The sequence below is a fragment of the Vulpes lagopus genome, chromosome 4, assembly GCF_018345385.1.
Source record: "Vulpes lagopus strain Blue_001 chromosome 4, ASM1834538v1, whole genome shotgun sequence".
Classification (NCBI taxonomy): domain Eukaryota; kingdom Metazoa; phylum Chordata; class Mammalia; order Carnivora; family Canidae; genus Vulpes; species Vulpes lagopus.
This window is the reverse complement of record NC_054827.1, coordinates 70,458,359-70,478,123: the sequence shown is the minus strand read 5'-3', so window position 1 is coordinate 70,478,123 and position 19,765 is coordinate 70,458,359. Positions and strand designations below refer to the sequence as shown.

At 33.7% G+C, this 19,765-nt stretch overlaps 1 pseudogene; it reads right to left on the bottom strand.

Moving 5' to 3' along the window:
* Positions 1-16,609, bottom strand: part of LOC121488793 — a 29,444-nt pseudogene extending 12,835 nt beyond the window's left edge.
* Between the last annotated feature and the right edge of the window lie 3,156 nt (positions 16,610-19,765).

The following is a 19,765-nucleotide window of genomic DNA, read 5'->3' as shown; positions in this document are numbered from 1 at the left end:
TATCAAAGATTTACCAAATCACAATCCCTGGGGGTTTGAAAAATTGTATTTTAGGGGTGCCTGGATGCCTCAGTCAGGTAAGCTACTGCCTTCAGCTCAGGTCAGGATCCCCAGAGTCCCAGGATTAAGCTGCATCAGGCTTCCTGCTCAGTGGGGAACCTATTTCTCCCTCTTCCTCTGCCCCTTGCCCTGACTCCACCTCTCTCAGATGCTCGTTCGTTCTCTCTCTCTCTCTCTCTCAGATAAATTTTTAAAAAAGAAAAATTGCATTTTAAAAATTCAGTAAATATAGTCTTTACTATGAAAGACTTTTGAGAGTAAATACCATTTTGTAATGAATTGAAGGCATACAGAAGATAAGGAGATGGAGGCATTGAATAGAATTTCCATACTCATAAAATTTGGCAGCAAAAGATAGGAGAGAAACTGCAAGTGTAGGACGGATGGAGAATAAATATGTATTAAACATGAGGAGAAAGAATGAAAGAAAACTAAAGGGAGAGGATTCTTGGTGGGAAAAAAGTCAACTTAAAGATGTACATATTGGGGATCCCTGGGTGGTGCAGCGGTTTCGCGCCTGCCTTTGGCCCAGGGCGCGATCCTGGAGACCCGGGATCGAGTCCCACGTCGGGCTCCTGGTGCATGGAGCCTGCTTCTCCCTCTGCCTGTGTCTCTGCCTGTGTCTCTGCCTCTCTCTCTCTCTCTCTGACTATCATAAATAAATAAAAAAAAAAAATTAAAAAAAAAGATGTACATATTTATATATTTATATCATACATGTGCTTATGTATATTTTATATATGTGTGTGTGGGTTAAAGAGTCTCCGCTCTGGAAAGTGCCAGCTGTGACTTTTTGAGCATGTTACTTAACCTGTGTTTCAGTGTCTGCATCAGAAAAAAGAAATAATACCTACTCCCTGAAAGATTTTGGGAGAACTACATAAAATGAAGTAGAAAAGACTTGCTATAATATTTGTTACATTAATGAACATGAGGTAGGTGTTCTGCTAGTGATAGGTCTTCAGTTCCTAAAAAGGTTCTGGCCTAGGATACAACAAAAAATCCAGAAGTCGACACCCATCCTTTTTGGATTTCAAACATAAACTAACTAGAAAGAAAATATACTTAAAAATAAATAAATCTCTACCTTTATCCCTTTTTTCAATAGACATCCTCTTTAGTAAGACCGTAAAGCACTCGAGGAGGACAACTCCAACATTTCTCAGCTAGCATTCCCAAAAGAAAATCCCCAGCAGCAATACCTCCAGCTCTATAATTTAGAGGATGAGTTTTTCTTACAATTGGGGGAAAACATGCTCTTTCTGTGCTCTCTGAATATGCTTTCAAACGTTTCAAATTTCAAACGTTGGTTGATTTCTAGAAATGTAAATGTTTAGATACCTGGATTTTGTATTACTCTGTTAGTCAAATGTGGAAATAAGCCCCCGAGGGAAAAGTCACTGTGAAAGTTTCCCAATTATAATTAAGACAAAATATGGCACCCAGGTAGACAGATATTTAACTTCTGAGTGAATCACAAAAAGATTGTGGTTGGTGATTAGCTGGGCTGCCCTCTCCGTGGTTAATGCCTTCCTAGCTGCGATATATGTGTAATTTATAAATGCACAGGATGTACATAACACACAGAAGTGGAAACAAATCTTTGATCCTTGCCAATGCTCATTCCAGATAAGCACACACACTAATTTATACCTGGGTTTGGCTTTTAATTAGGTAAATAGTAGATTTATTCCCTTATGAATAATATGTAATGTTTTCCTAGGTAAATAAAATATATTTGTTCTTACCAAAGTATTAGCTGGCATTTACTTAATAATAAAGTCTTGAATGATTTTAAAATAATATTTTACTGTATTTGCATGATTGCATGTACTTTATAACAGCTTTATGCTATAAAATATTCTGTACTTACAAAGCAATTAATTATAACTTAAATTTAGCCATTGCAATAATAAACCAAAATCTTTTACTGCAGTAAACCATTAGGATTACGTGCTGAGCATGTGAATGATTTTACAATATTTTGTGGTCCCTATCAATTAGGAAAATATATATTTTGATGAATTAGGAAAATATATATTTTGATGAAAGTATTATATCAACAAAATTTTCTAAATTAGAAAGTCACTTTACAATTTAATTACAATTTACAATTCAATTTACGTTACAACTTACAATTCACTTCCCTTCAAAATGTCTATATTTAATAACAAATGAGATATTTGATTATGTCCATAGTATTTAAGTGAATGTCACTTATTTTTCCCTACAGTTAGAATGTCTTACGAACATTGGAGCTCTAGATTTGATATTGTAATTTTAAATAATAAATAGAAATTCTGTTATTCCTCAGATCTAAGTGGGCTTACATCAGGTATGTACTAACAAAGAGTTTTATGATTTGAGACAGTGTTAATACTGTGGAAACGGAGGCTGGGAGCTGAGCTAACTTGGGGCTTTTTTGCATATGTAGTAAAGTATACATAACATTTTGACTATTTTTTAATGCACAATTTAATGACATTAGGTATATTTACTTGTCATGCTAGGCTTGGGTTTTAATGATTAAATAGTAAGTCCTAGAATGCATTTGTTCAAAATTACTTTGGTTTTCAGAGTATGTGTCCAATTAAGAAAGGAGGATCTGACTCATTAGTTATGTTTTAGGGGTATTTTAGCATGTAAAAGGGATGAAATTGCTTTTTAAGCAGGAAGACTTGCTTCCTTTGCTTAAAATAGGGTAAAACTAGGGCCCCCGGACTCAGTGCCATAGATACCTGATGCCTGCAGCCAAGACCCAGAGAAGGAGGGCTTCAGGCCCTCTTGCCAAGAGGGTTCTTGGCTTTGCTCAAGAATTCAAGAGCAAGCCATTTAGAGAAAGGCACAACGATTAATTAAGTATAGATGTAACAAAGGAGCTGCTTCATAGACAAAATAGTAGTGTCTCTCCTCAGTTGAGAAAGAGGACCCCCTTCTGTCTGCAATAAAATGTTTTATATATATATATATATTTTTTTTTTCCCAATTAGCTAACTGTATAGGGAGGAGCTTACTCTTTAATTTTGGGTTTATCATTCACTTTGGGCAGTTAGTTTTTCATTGTTTTAGGGTTGTGGAATTACCACGGAAAGCAATTTTCAGAATGCCCAGCCTGAAGAAAACCTTAACTTAAACCTAAACCTTTAGGTTAAGGGTCACCCTAAAATCAAATTGGCTTTACTTTGGTCAGTTTGTCTCCTGAGTCTCCCTTCCCTCCTGCCTTCTACTCATTAGTAGGAATGATAATATTTTGGTTGTTTATTTGTTAATACTTTTCTCTTATTTTCTGAATTGTTTCTAAACTTGGGAGAAGCAAGTATTTCTTACTCCCTATCAGAATAATGAACCCTTAATAAAACGTTTAAAATAGATAATAAGAGAAAAATTGCTTTATTATTACATTGAAAGGAGGCATGGTAACATCAACTTTACTGCTGACATGAAAATTTGGTTTTCTATGTTCAGTTGCTTCTGGAAAAATTGGCATCTTTCTTTCTTTTTTTTTTTTTAATTGGCATCTTTCAAATGGATTCAAGGCTAAGGATGAAAGACAGAAGTAATTAGTTTTTTAATTAGTGAATATTTGTAACCAGGATTTAAGAATATGTGCTATTAATTTAGAAATCTAATCTGTGCTCAGTAAAGATTGATGTAAGAGGTTACTGCTGATTCTTGAAAAGGTAAACATTCAAATAAGTGTCATATACTATGGCTTTAGAATACTATCAATTATCACTTTTCTAAAAAAATAGCTTATTCATCAAACATACTTTATAGGTACAATTCATTTTTCCTGGCAGAAGAGAAATCTCATCATGTCATCAATTTAATTGTTTTTTTCTTCTCTTCTATATTCATGGAAACTCATCAAATTAATAATTTAAGTTTTATTCTTCCAAATGTGCACTCATAGTCAAGGAAATCAGGTCAAATAGATTTATGTGTACACATATATTTATATATGTAGGTGGCATGCTGGGAATTTGTGTTACTGTTTCATTCACTGCAGAAGTCCTGAAATTCTCTTACATGACCATTTATTGCAGGCTGAATAAAATGCTCATATCCTTACTAGTCCCTTTGAGATTTGGGGGCATACATTTTCAGTCTGCTAAGGACATTTTTTATTTCCCACAGTGTGAGTTATCTTCAGTAAGATGATTGTATCTTTAGGTAAAACATATTAAAATTGGCAGCCATTTTAAACATATTAGCTCAGAAAGGATTTCTACTTATTAGTGCTGAATACTGCTTCCTGAACACATGTCAACGTAGTATTTCCTTAGAGAAATCTTGTTGAAAGATTGTCTGAATCTGATCCATATTTAGGCTGGCATTCCCATTATTCCAATTAGGGAAGTGTCAGCTATTACAGTTCATTTACTGAGTGACGGCCACTGTTGATACTTATAGTCTTTCTGAGTGTCTTTCTTGATTCATCAGTTTTTCACTTTTGTTTGTTTTTTTAACAGAGTTTAAGTCTCAAATGCAAAAAATTATATTGTAATTCTTAAGGCTATTAGGAAGCAGCATGGGCTGAAAGGATGGCAAGACTCACAACAGGAATTACTCATTACTAGTTAGCAGGTCCAGCGTATAATGAAATGGTCAATAGGTTAAAAAAGAAAGAAAGAAAGAGATGATAAATAGCTGAAATTTGTCTCCAGGCCACCTCTTTTCTTCCATCACTTTTCTGTTCATATACATTCTTGCCTCCTCAGGTCCTCATTGCCAAAGATGCCAGTCCCCAGTAGACAGCATTTGTCGTTTACCTTCCCTGGGAGGGACTTATTTTGTATTTTCTCTGTCTTTCCTCCTTAGAAAAATAATAATATAGAGTTACATTGTGTTTGCCTACTCAGCCAATGTAAATTATTTAATATGGATGTGTTAATTTGAAGTAATAAGTTGTATCACAATGAGGTAATCTCATCATGCTTTCCCCTCTGGCAAAGGGGATTTTCATCGATACCTTACCAGAAATTGAGTCCAGCACATTGTCCTTCATGTCCCAACTCATTCTCTTCCTATTTTTAGTGTTGGTGATTTAGCTCAGATCTATAACTCCTGCATGATTGTAGTAGCCTTGTAACTTGTCTTGTGTGTGGTATCTACATTCTCCAACCTTTCAATCATTGTAGACATTCTAAACACTGCCTGCAATTTGTCAGTCTGCCTGTGCAGCATTTGGTGGTGATTTTTAAGGCAATATGGCTGGCCACATACCCAACAAAATTGCTTCCAGTACAGCTACTAAAAATACTAGATAAAATATTTTTTAAATCGACTTTATTGAGCTATAACTTATATCCATGAAACCCTACTGCAATCAAGAGATAAGACATTTTCATCACCCTGAAAAGTTCTCTTGTGTCATTTATAGCCAATCACCCACCAATACCTTGGCTCTAGGCAACCCCTAGTGGATAAAATATTTTTAAGAATTATTTTTAATTCATTGTTGACCTGGGAGCCTCCGTTTCATTGGAACATTATAAAAATTGAATACACACTAGGTCATAAAGCAAGCCTCAACAAATACCAGCAACAAAAATTATAGAGATCATACCCTCTGTATACAAAGGTACTTAAGTTGGAATACGTGAAAATATATTTCTAAGTTATTCGGAAATCTAAAAAATTAAAGTGAAAAATTTTTAAACAGAATTAAATTATTTTAAAAAACTTTATATTTAAATGGGTGGGATATGCCTAAATAATTTTAGAAAGGCAAACTAGTTTTAAATGTTCATGTTTAAAAGGAAGAAAGAGTTTTTTGAATTCAGAAATTAGAAAAAAGATGAGCATACTACACTGGGCATATTCTTCCTGAAGGTGACAGGTGATCTTGAACCACTTAATATTTAATTCCTGAAGGGAAACTTGGGCAGTGTATCATGGAATCCATACCATCTTCACAACTCTCCTAGATTCCTTTGTGAATTTTTTGTGTCGCTTCTTTAAGCTTAGGAAAATCATCTCAATAGTTCTTAATTCTGAAAGAGATCATGACTTAAAATCAACTATGAGGGATTTCTTCAGCTAACTGTAAAGGGCCTTTGAAGGGTTTCCATTTGACTTGAGTCAAAGGAAGACAGAAGAAAGAGTAGAAGTAGCAAGTGATAATGTTATGTATGTTATGGGAAGGGGAATATATGACAAACATGGGTTCAAGTTGTAGTTTAGGGTGATCCAAATGCAACACAATTTTGGGTTTTCCATCCATATCATTTACTTGTCCTAAGGAATCCTTAAGGAAGCAGTTTTGGAACTCAAGATCATTTTTTTTTTCCTTTTTTTTTTCTTTTCAGTCTTCCTTATACCAAGTCTGATTCTACATCCCATGTGGAGGTTCTGAAGAAACTTAATATTCATTAAATGCCATTCTGCTTAAGCTGGCTAGAGTACAGTTTTTGGTCTGTAACTAATATTCATAAATTGATACACTATACTTCCAGCAATTAGGAACAAAAACTGTCAAACTAGAGTACTGAACAACCTATCTCTTTGGGCTTATGGTCAGTATCCTTCCTGAACAAATGGATACTCTTACTGAGACGTAATCCATATACCATATACCTATTGAAAATGTGTAGCTCAGTGTTTTTTAGTATACTTAGTGTTGTGTAACACCAAAAATCATGAAAATATAATTTTAGAACATTTGTTACTCCAAAAAGAAGCCTATACACATTATAAGACATTTTCCATTCTTTCTCAGCCATAGGCAACCACTAATTTACTTTCTGTCTCTGTAGCTTTGTCTAGTATGGATATTTCATATAAATGGAATGATAAAATATGTGGCTTTATTTGTCACCGGCTCCTTTTACTTAGCATGATGGGTTCAAGGTTCATGCATATGGTACCATGTATCAGTACTTCTTTCCTTTTTATTCCTGAATAAGTTTCCATTCTATAAATATACTACATTTTAGTTATACATTTTTTTTTTATTTAAAAACATTTGGGTTGATTCCACATTTTGGTTATCATGAACAATGCTGCCATGAACATTTGTATAGACATGTTGAGTGGATGCATGTTTTCATTTCTCTTGACATGAATCTTATATGTAAGATCCCATAGTGATTCTGTGTTTAATTTTTAGGAAATACCAAACTATTTCCAAAATGGCTATAACGTTATATTTTATATAACCACCAGCTCTATATGAGAGTTCATGTTTTCCCATCCTTAATATCATCTTTTTTTATTAGTCACGTCAGTAGGTAAAATGTGATATCCCATTCTAGTTTAAAACAGAATTTCTCTAATGACTAATGATGTTTAGGATATTCTCATGTGCTTATTGGCCATTTGTAGATCTTCTTTGGTATAATGCATATTCAGAGCCTGTGCTCATTTTTAATTAGCTTGTTTTAATTTATTGCTATTCCCTATTCTCAGTTCTGTAAGAAGACTTTCACTGAACTTTCTTTTTTATATTTTGGAAGTTCTCCGATATGACCAATTACTTGTAAATTATATTTGCTGTATTTTGCTATTTAGAAATAAAATAATAAGAATTGGAATTATATTAAGAATCCTATAAGAGGCCAGAGTCTGGTCAAGAGGAGATGTGTACCTAGAATGAAAGAAACTCATGAAAATATCTTTGATCAAATATGTTGTGTAAGTATCATATATCGCAGGATCCCAACCTAATAGTTGCTCCTTTTTCAGTTGGAGAATGGGCAAATATACAGCCTCTTATAGTAGATGATGTTTACATGGATCTTTGCTCTACCCCGACTCCCATAAACAAATCAAGATTCGAGAAAAGTTTTCCAATGATTTGAGAGATAAGTCAAATGAAAGACTGATTGATAAGGAACCTAGGCTGTGTGACCTCGCACTCGTTATTCCTTGTAGCTGACTTGAAAGACAAACTTAGCTGACCTATATTTGTCCTTTGCCTTGTGAACTTCCTCTTACAAACAACTGAAAGAGATAAAGGCAGGTAGAGAGACACATGGTGTCATTAGTAAGATGACAGATTTTTTACAAAGTAATTTTCGAAACTGATCACTTTTTCAAAAGATTCTTCAAACATAAATATACATTCCTGGGATACACAATAAACTCAGTGTTTGGGATTTCCAATATAGCACTTTGTACTCAGCAAAAACCATAGCTCAGCATTGTAAAAAGAAAGCTCTAGACACCTCAAGGACATTCTCTCAAGAGTTGATCTTAAGCCATGGCAGCAAGGTGGTTTCCTCTGGATCTTGGTGGGGTCTCCAAAATGTTGAAGATGCCTACCCTACTATAAAATTAACAGGAAAATCTGTTGATCAAGCAAAATTAAATTTATTAAACTTAGTGCAGCAGAGGGAACATGAACTTGGCAGAGTGAGGATAGAGGAGGTTATTTCAAGACGTTCAGGACCTGGGTTTGGTGACTTTAGGTAGATTTTTTAAGGTAAAGAACTGACTGGAATTAAGCAGAGTTGATGATAGAATAGCTTTGTTTTGGTAGGAATAGCACAGCGATGATCTTAGAATGAATCTTGATGATCTTACTTTTAGGTTTGACATGTAGACTGTTGTGCTTGGGTTACAGACTTAATTTCTAGGAGGAAATACTTCCTGCAGCCAACTTTGAGCATCTTTTTTGTTGGTCTCAGAGTTGTTTAACTAGGAACCTGAAAATACATCTATCTTCATCTTTTACACACAAGCAGGTAATTCTATTGGCTTCGTTTCTCACTGTATTCTTTATAAAGAGAAGGAATATGCAGGAAATAACCAAAGAAAGAAATTGGTTACACACCGAACATTTAGAACTTAATTACATTTGTTTTTTAAACTTTCTATGTGTAATCAACATCTTTTAATTAACTTTGATAAAGCAAAGCTTAACCTGCTATTTTTTTCTACTAAAATTGTATATTTTTATGGAAGTTATTCAGATAAAAATCTGACGTGATATCTCTTCTCAGGTTCTTTGAAATGTGGCTCTTCATTGTAATATTGTTCTAAGTATTTGGGATTATTCTTTGGTCCTAAAAATTTGATTTAACTATGTGATATTTTTTGTCCCCATTAGTTTATTATCATCTTTCCCATTTCTCTTGTTACTGGTATATAAATAAAATGTACAGAGAGCCAGTTAGGGTCAAATACATAATTATTAGGATTTGTATTATAATGGCTAAATAAATATTGTTCAATTCAGAACCAAAGGATGTGCTATGATATCTATCTTTTTTTTTTTTTTGCCCACTGTCACTCCCTCTCCCTACTTATTGCCTGTATTTTTCTTTTCTTCCTTTATAACATACACTTAGGTTGTGCCCATATCTCAATCTTTGACGTCACTTGCTGCTTTTGTTCTTGGTGTTTTGTTTTGTTTTTTTTCTTCTATCTATAGAAATGTTAGAGTCCTTGCCTTATCCTCAGTACTATCCTCATAAATTTTATCACCATATATGTTCATGTATTTCTCCTTAAGCGTGAAGGGTGATTTTAAAAAGCCTATGTCTCTTAAAATCTAGGAAAATGGTATAAATGTTCTCACAATCAGTCTATCTTTATCTGAAACTGTTGGATTTTCTGAATTGATGTTCTGAATTGATGTTCTAGCTATCCTGTATCTTCTACTTGTCTTTTGTTCTACATTTTTGGGTGTTTAACCTTTTAGGTTTCTAATTTTTTGTGGCATTTTAATTTTTGTAGTTATATTTTTAATTCCCAAGAGTTCTTTCCCACTCTCTCATAACTCCTATTTCACAGTATCTCTTGCTCTTATTTTATCATTAAAACAGCTTCTGTAATTTAACTGAAACTACTAAATCAAGTTTAGTTCTTATTTTTTCCTTCATTTTCTTCATAATTTCCATTTATCCTAACATCAGATTGTGTATTTTATTATCTTAGATTTTTTTTCTCTTTCCTGCTTCATTTTTCTCTAACCCTCAATTTTCCTCTCTTTTTAATAATAAGACAAGAAATACTCAGAAACTGTGTATATGGATTAGGCACATCCAGGGACACTTAGCCAGTAATAAGTTCTATTTTAAGGAATATTCAAAGATTAGCTTGCATTCTGTTCTCCACAATGAAATGTTAAAATATTTAAGGCTTTAATTAAGGAACTAGGTCACTTATTAGATTCCACCATAGATTCTTCCCTCCATACTCTATGTCAGGCTGTATTTCAATCTCTTTTTATTATCACTGGTATTTTTTTTTTAATACTTACCTGTAATTGGCAAAGTCCTGCATGATGACTATTCTGGACAAAGAACCAGGAAGATACGTGGGGAAGTTTGACTGTTTCAATAGATCCTTAATGAATGCCACCTCTCCTACTCCTGCCCTCCATTGAAAGTGCAGTCATTGATTTCATGTCTCATAGGGTATAAACTAAGTCAAGTAATGAAGCTCACCCCTCCAGCCCCTTTTTCTGCGGCATAACAATCAATACCATTCCCTCAGTATTCAGTCTTTGAGAAATCTGTTGACGTCTCTTGCCTGCTGAGAGCATGGCCACGATTTCCTTCCCAATTTCCTGATGCTTTGAGCTTGCCCATCTTTTCCAAATTCTTCCATCATTCTGCTGGATTTTTAATAGGACAGGAAATAAACTCAAAAGCTTAGCTTGACATCCTTAAACTTACGTTTTGACAATAGTGTGTATATCCCTCTGTTTCATCACATTCAAAACCGCTTTTCATCTATGATATAAGCAATGGTTGGAATGTATAAATTGTACTGCTGTTGTTGAGAGGTAGCTGAGATCCATATCCACAGTCTGCTTAGAGCAATCTATATTGCTGTGGCACTCCTGGAAAGAAATTTGGCTGTGTAGATCAAGATACTTAAAGATTTAATGCCTGGTAATTGTAACAGTCTGTCCTAAAGAAATACCTAGGGACTTATTTGAAGAATTCATAGTATAAAAAAATGAGAAGTTTGAAAGAACTCAAATGATAGAAGTTTAGGTAATTATTGAATAAGTTATGGTATCAGTCATGCAAAGAATATTTCAGCAAATCAGAATATGCTTAAATGATGACAATATGTTAAATGAGAAAGCAGGAAAAGACTATGTATCCAGTATAATACACATTTTAACTCAAATCATATTGAATTACCGTTTTCATCAGTATAACAGTCAAACATTGGCAATTTTAAATTAAAAATATATTAAGCAATTGTAATAAATATAATTATATACAGTATATAGGTTAAAAGGAATTGTATGAAATATAAATAAAAATAAATATAAGAAAGGAATACCAAGAGAGGTTATGTTGAGATTATTAGATTTCAGTTGGTTTTTATTTTTAAAATTGTCTATAGAGAATGTTGTCTGTAGAGAATGTTGTACGTGTGATCAGAATAAAAACTGCTGTTTCTACCTACATTTGGGGGTTTACATTGTAAAACAAATTTGAAACTTCAAAATGTCTTGATTATTAAACACTTACTGGAATAAATGATGTAAAAGTAGGAAAAAAAATACCATAGGTCTATTCATTACAGTGTTCCTTTAATTTGCATGAACTTTATCATTTAACTTTCAGGGTATTTACACTTACATCAGTGTATACTGAACAAGTACATTGCTCTAAGACAGGATTTAATATTACAGATTCACAAATAGCTGGGTCCCTATCCTATTGAGATAGTTGCGCTTTACTATTACTTGGCTTATTTTCTGCTGCTGTAGGAATTTTCATCTACTGCATAGAAAGCACCTTTACTCTGTTAAAAGTTCAGCACCATTCAGAAAGATACTGGCTTAGAAGAGAGTTTGGGACAGCAAGATAAGAGCCTTTTAAATTAATGCATTGACAAGTCTGAAAACTAAGTCATCTTCTGATATGCTTGCTGAGGAAAAAAGTTCACTTGACTGGATCCTTCTATCCATTCATTGTGTAAGAAGCTGCACTCATCTTCAACTGCTCTAAATTTGATGGCCCTATTTTTTGCTTGGTTGGAGCTCTATATAAATACATCATATTTTCTTTATTAAAGTGTACTTTTTAAAAAAGTGTACTTTTAAAACCTGTAATGTATTTTAGTATTCTCAGAAACTTAGTTTTGTAAAGAGCTTCTATTAAATTTTCAGACCCGGCCAACTATAGCAGTGTTATGACACTGCATGTTATGGGTTGTAAAGCACACTTTATGTCAGTCATTTGCAGAAAACAATTTTAGGCAGTAATATAATAAGATAGATTATGCAGTTTTTAAGGAAAATTAATAATTTCTTAGTGATTAGACCTTTATTCTGACCTTTAAAATTGTGATTCAGTGCAGCTGGGTAAATTTGTGCATATGCATATATCTGACAGTTTTGAATTTCAGTTACATCAGGTGTTTCTCATAGAGTCTGGCTACTGTAGTAGGTCTTCCATGGTAGCATCTAGCTTTGTAAAAAGCCCTTTAAAAAAGAAAAACATGTCTGTGAATTTAAACTTACAGGATTCAGATCAATATAAAGATGTATCTCTGGATATAATAAGATTATCTCATATGCAATGAACATGATTAAAACCAAAAAGAGGCTGATGACAAGATTTTTTTTTTAATTAGACTTGTATTATTTTGAAAATCTCAATTTCCAGGGGTGCCTGGGTGGCTCATGAGCATCTGCCTTTGTCTCAGGTGGTGATCCCAGGGTCCTAGGATCCAGTTCCGCATCAGGCTCCCCATGGGGAGCCTACTTCCCCTCTACCTGTGTCTCTGCCTCTCTGTGTGTCTCTCATGAACAAATAAACAAAATATATTTTTAAAAAAACATCTCAATATCCATTCATACATATATGAAAGCTAGAGCTACACCTTCAACCATGGTGTGAAAGACAAAAAGATTAGAAGGATTTCACATGTCATGGTCAACTTCAGCCTCTTCCTTAGGAAGTAGCTATTACCAGTAAGATCCACTGGGTTAGTCAACACTGTTTGCCAGGCACGTCGGGGAGAATCACTTTTTAAATAATATGCTTTATTTACATTTGAAATCTCCATATTTCATAATCCTAGCTACTATCTAGTTAATATCAAAGAAGACAATAATATGTGAAGTAGTGAGCATGTATAGAGAGGAAAATACAAACTAAGACTGTGAAATTAAGGTGGCACCATTATAATTATCTTTAAATTTAAATATTATCACTTTTTTGAGACATGACCAAAATAAAATGTCAAACTCCTAATATTTGTCAAACGCAAATTGACAAGAGGTTGTTTAAAATAACGGTTTAGGGGAATTTTTAACCTGACAAAAATTCATAGTAACCAAAATACACTAATCATATTCATTCCTGGATTCAAGTTTAGAATAGCTTTCCCAAGGGAGGATATTTTGAATGCCTGTGTAACATTACTAAATAAAAACCTCCCTTCTCTACCAGCAGTAGGAGGTGTTCCTTTTTATTCTTTATTTCTTATTCTTTTTTTAGAAAATATTCCTAGTCAGCTATATTTACATTTGAAGTTTTATATTTGTTTTATATGGCTCTTTGTTATGTTGATTAAAATCATTAGGTCCGGTTGAATTTGTGAATTTAGATTACTTTCATTTTTAATTTAGGAAAATTTGAAACACATTTCAAATGTTGGCAACACCTCAAAGTGAACGACATTAACATTTCTGCGTCAAAATGTACAAACATTCAGTAAATGTATTAAACTGAATGGAATAAATAACAAAACTGGTTTTATGTAAATTCTAGTCAGGTATTATTATCAAGCCAATTATGAAATAACATTGGATCTTTGATTTTAAAAATTCTGGATATTGATTGTATACCTATGGGTATGTTTTGTTTGTTTTGTTTTTGTCTGAGAAGTTTTTTATTGAAATTGAGTCTCTAAATTAAAAAAAAAATAAATGTCAGAAGATTAGAATTTTATTTTTTTTTATTTATTTTTTATTTATTTTTTTAAGATTAGAATTTTCAAACTAAGACAGTCATCAGTCTTTAGTAAAGAAAAATCACCAAATTAATTATTTCTTGTCTCATTTTCCATTGTTGTTGGGGCATTGTTATTCCCATAATATAGTAAGAATAAGGGTTCCAAATTCAAAGGCTTATAAATAGTCAGGTACCATAAATGTATGAGATGGTCAGGTATGATGCAGTAGGGAGTGAGAGGGAATATGTACTGAAGATGAGTTACCTTGCCTAAAAGCATCCACAGTCTCTCTGTTTTTCTGTCCCAGTGTTTCTCTTAAACGTGCGCATGAATACACACACCCACATACACAGAGCCTGATATGATCTTTGAGTCAAAAACAGTATGTCTTGTAAGGAAAGATGAAAAATAATTTGGAAGAATTTCTGACAACCTAAATAATCTTTCACCTGAAGCTTAGTTGTCGTTGCCAGTTTTTTCTACTTCTCTTCAAAAAAAAAAAAATTACCTAACCTATCTTTTAATTATTCATCCATTTATTCAGTTAGTCTTCGAACAAATAATTATTCATTTTCTACTCTATTAAAAATGACTTGTAAAGCTCTGGCATATAGAAATGAATGAGGCAGTTCATGCCTTAAAGATGAGCTGAACAATGTGCAGTTACCATGCAAATGAAAGAGCATGGTGCTGCAGGATTCCAAAAGATGTGCACCGATCCTATTAGTCTGAGGATGTTAGAGAAGGATTCGCAGAAGTGACAAACTGTGGCTTGAAGGAAGAGTAAAAGCTAGTCAAGCAATGAAATGAGACAAGGAATTTCCAAATAGAGGAAGATTGAAGGGACAGGTGTAATTGAGAAACTAAAGGGAATTCCTTTAAGCAAGAGCCTAGGATGCAAGTTTATTTACTCTTTTAAGTAAGCAGGGCAAAAATACAGCTACCTCCATTGTTGAGGATGTTCAATTTTTGTCAATTCCACCTTTTATTCCCCCTTTCATCAGTTAACTGAAGTGTGATTTGAATATAACTACTCTTTAGGTGTCTACACTACCTTTTTTCTCCTTCTTAAAAAGTCCCCCTCTGGACTTCCTCTACTCTGAAAAGGCCAAAATAAGCAAAACAATCAAAACAAACAAAAAACAATCCTTTGATTATACTTAATAAATGTATATCAGAGAGAAAGAGAGGAAATAAAAGAATAGGAAGAAACAGAAAATGAGAGGAAGAAAGAAACTGATTAGTTCTTTCCTAGTAATTTCAGAGTAATTCCGTCTCCTGTTTCAAGGAGCGAATGCAATTTGTTTCACATTTAGGATTCAGTATTATTTTTACCATGTCGATATACTTCAATATAAATCTCATCACATGGCTTGAAACACCAAAAGAGGATGCAACTAACTCCAAAGCAAGGCGTTCAACTGTGTGTTAAACTCTTACACAATAGCTACCCAGAAGAAATTGAATGACAAAAATTATATATTGTCCTCTTCTTAAAAATTCCTGCAAATGGAATAGAATATCTGTATTCCAAATGCATCCCATGTTATGATATGAAAACTGTAACAGAGCAACAATAGCTGGAAAATCCATGGGGAGAAACTTCACACTGACCTGGGTAAAACTGCTAATTTAATTTTATCGTTTCAAGTGAAAGTGACTTGAAACCAAGGGAGACTAATCTGAACAGTAAGCCTAATTGCAAATGCCTCAGTACATTATGTAGATAATAACAGCTCCCATGTGGATAATAGAAGTTAGAAGAGAACTGAAAATTACACTTTCTTTTGCTATAGTGAAAATGAACCGATATTGCATCTTATCTCCTGATCCACATACTAAAATGGAAATTGCTTTCCAGGTTTTACTAATTTTACTGACAGGATATTATGTGGAGGCTTTTTTTTTTCCTTATGCACTTACCCTGATTAAATATAAAAATAGACCCACTCACAATATTTGACACTGGCAGAAAAATCAGAAAAGGGAAAATCTCGTCATGTGGATGTCTAATTTCATATGGCTTTATCATCCGCATTCATTACAATATCTAAAATGTATCGAGAAGATTCTGTTTCAAATCACCCCATATTATGCAAAAGATATTCTGTTGATGTGCCTGTGGAACTGAATGTATCCTAAATTAGCATGCGCTGCTAAACCATACACACCAACCTCACACTATTTAATTAAACACCATAAATGCCTTTATGAGTTAATATTGAGATGTTTAATATTTGCATATAAATTTATTTTCAGTGAATGATATCTCAAATTTAAAAAAAAAAAAGGCTTTCATACTTCAAATAGATTAAAAACCAAGTGAGGTACTGGGAAATTATGCAACCACATGTGTGGGAGTCCAAAAACAATCCTCCAGCACAGCCTTCTCTAGGCCCTGCAGTGAGGACACCAGGCTCAGACTGCAAAGGCTTGAGTTCCTGTGCTCACCCAGACCTGGACTGCTTGCAGCTCTGGAGAGCAATAGTAAATCAATGATGTGCATTATAATTGAACTTTGCCTTCGTAGATGTCTGCAGTGCTCTCGAGGATGTACACTCATGGGCACACATATGCACGTGGAGGTGCAGATGTTCAAGAAAATATTCTTAAACAACAAATTGTTTCTTTCCAAATTCCATTCAGAATCCAAGTCCTGTTTCCTTTCCAACATTGTGTTCTGTGGCAGGGTACCAGTTGGTGCAGTTTTTGTTGTTGTAATTGTTTTTTCATCAAGCTTTTTATACAAATTTTTTTTTAATTTTTATTTATTTATGATAGTCACAGAGAGAGAGAGAGAGAGAGAGAGAGAGAGAGAGAGAGAGGCAGGCAGAGACACAGGCAGAGGGAGAAGCAGGCTCCACATGCACCGGGAGCCCAACGTGGGATTCGATTCCGGGACTCCAGGATCGCGCCCTGGGCCAAAGGCAGGCGCTAAACCGCTGCACCACCCAGGGATCCCTCATCAAGCTTTTAAAGCATCTTTAAGCAAGCTAATGAAACACAGAATATTTTAAATTAGGTAATAGAACAGGATACTCTTGTTTCTTTTAAAATTCTTTCGATCCCCAATAAGATGTTTAGTGAAGTTTCTGGGGTCTGAGAAATTCCAGGCTCGTCTGAAAGGTACTACACTGGTCTCTGGAACATCATTCTGGGAATCTGTTCACCTTCCCTCACCTAAAGACTCTAAAGCAACTTAATAAAAAGGTACACGAAAAGGTATGAGAGAAACTTGAGGGTAAAATCCTAATTACCCCTTATACTTGGGTTTTATTCAGGGGATCCACTAAATTAATTGAACTTACGATATTTTATTTCATTAGTGGTATGATAACCTCAGAGAAAATTTGAAGTAATGTTACTGTTTCAGTAGAGTATTTGGTTCATTTTCTAAAAGGCTAAAAAAATGCTTGTAGTGTTGTTACACCACCAGCACGTTACGTTATATGGGTCTGTGGGAGGGATGTTTGACCATAACTGCATTACATTATATGTAATGGAAAAAATATCTTTGACTGGAGCTCATTTTGCCCAGATATCCTAGTCAAATGAAATGTTTTTTTGATGTATTGCCTACTTTGATGCTTAATAAGTGAAAGATTTTGTACCAAGTGCTGGGAATAATGTGGAAAACAGATACCACCTCCTTCCTCATGAAGCCTATTGTCCAGTAAGGAAGACAGATAGTTACATAATTCCATAAAGAAATGTAAAGGGACAGCTTGCTAAGTACTCTGAGGATGACATGGTGCTGTAAAAAGCATATTGTATTTGACATAGGCTGTGAGATGAGAGATGACTCCTTGGATTTTCTGTTGAGGAAGCACAATCTTAAATGTTTAGATGAATCTGCGCCTGCAGTTGGAAGGGGAGAGCTGTTCTTGCTGTGACTATAACTTTTAGTTACAAACATCAGTATGGACAGTCTTCACAGCAATGCGATAAGCAAAACCTTCAACTTTTAGGCGTTTTGTCTCTGTCACTTTTTGCACTGAATAGTTTAAGAAAACATTATGTCCACATGAAAGCTGATCTTATGTCGTTAATGTCCACACACCCTGAGATCCTGCCTTATTACAAGCTTTTATCCGATCTTTCCTAGATGGTGAGTAAGGAAATATTCCATGAGTTTCTTTAGTAGGACTATTCACAAGCCCATATATTGGCAAATCTTAATATTTAGAAGGGATTATTATCTTTGGGTGATTTACTGGAGAGGAAATGCTTTCACATGTTCTGCTTTTAGGAAAAAAATATTTTTTAAAAAAAGAACTAACTTTCAGGCAAAAATTGTAACTTTGTAAGAGAAAGCTAGAAGTACAAACTCCAATCTCTTTTGTATAGTCAGATTTAATTTTTGGTATAACTTGGGGATCATCTCAAGTCTTGGTTTCTTCCTTCATAAGGGACTGCTAAAAGTTAATACCTCTCCATAGGAGTCTTATAAGGATTACAGAATTAATGTATTTACATTTTTTAGTCTGAGATGAAAGTTCCTAGATGAGTATAAAATATTATTCAGGACAAATGCTATGGTTAATCTCACATTCAGGTTAATAAATGTCATTTTAGATCAAAGGTTTATTTTGTGCATTTCTGCAGAAATATGAAGGAAATTATTTATCTTCAATATTCTGCTGACAAGAATTTTTTTTAAGTGTCAAGAATTATTACTAAGGACTGAAAGAAATCGTGTTTGACACTTTTCAACTCTGTATTTGTGGCATTATCTATAAAGCTATGCTTTACAAATGGCTTTCAAAATTAAAAGCAGTACTTCTGGATCAAAAGAAAAGAAAAAAAAGGTATCTATCAAGGCATGAACAATTTATGAAATGAGAAATTAAAATTAGGTAATGTAGATCAAAGAGAACAGAAAAGAAAATGGTATCACTGGGAAGATTATGGCAAGTTTTAATGTTTTGTATCTCTTTTAAAATCTAAGTATCATGGCCAAATGAAAATTCTTTAATTTTCATTAAGATGAATGAAAGTATCACTGAGAGTCACTTATTTTAGGCAGAGATTGATTTCCTTTATAGAATGTTGTATCTAACACTAGTTTATACTACATTTGGTTTTTAATTTAGCAGAAAAAGTATTTTAAAATCAAACATTAGATTGTGGGAAATGATCTTACCATATTTTCTCTTTATGATTTTACACATGTGACATATTACACACACAGATATAGTGCAACTATAAATACTGTGTAAGACAAACAGAAGTAGTTTAAGGTTTTCTCACAGTGAGAAATTCCTGGCTTAGGGATTTTAAACTGTCATGTGTACTTCATTGATATTTATATTTTTGTTGACTCTTGGTTTTGTTGACTTTTGGAAGGAATGAAATGCAGTGGTTAGGGATAAAAATAAGAAAATTCCATCATTTCTGTTTGTTCCCTCATTGACCTGAATGAACGAGGTTAAGCAACACGCTGCCTACATATTTATAGAATTTTGTTTGTCCCTGGGTGAAAGATAAATACTTAGCTTATTCTACATCTACATCAGAATTATAAACCTATTATGAATTATAAACTATTATTATAGTACTAAACTATAAAATTATATTGTGAGTGGTTTTTCCTACTAGTACTATTTTTTCTTTTAGACATCATAGAAGTCATAAATAAGCAGAAGCTTTTTGAGATTCTCAGAAAATGGGTCTAGGACATATTACCTTGAGCTAACTTGTAAAACAGTAATTAAGAGAAATTCTAAAATAAGCATACTTTATATCATTTAAATATGTGGTTGAGGATTTTTTTAAATTAGTGACAAGAACAAATAGGTCTGAAGGTTAACTCGTTTGTGACAGGGTACAG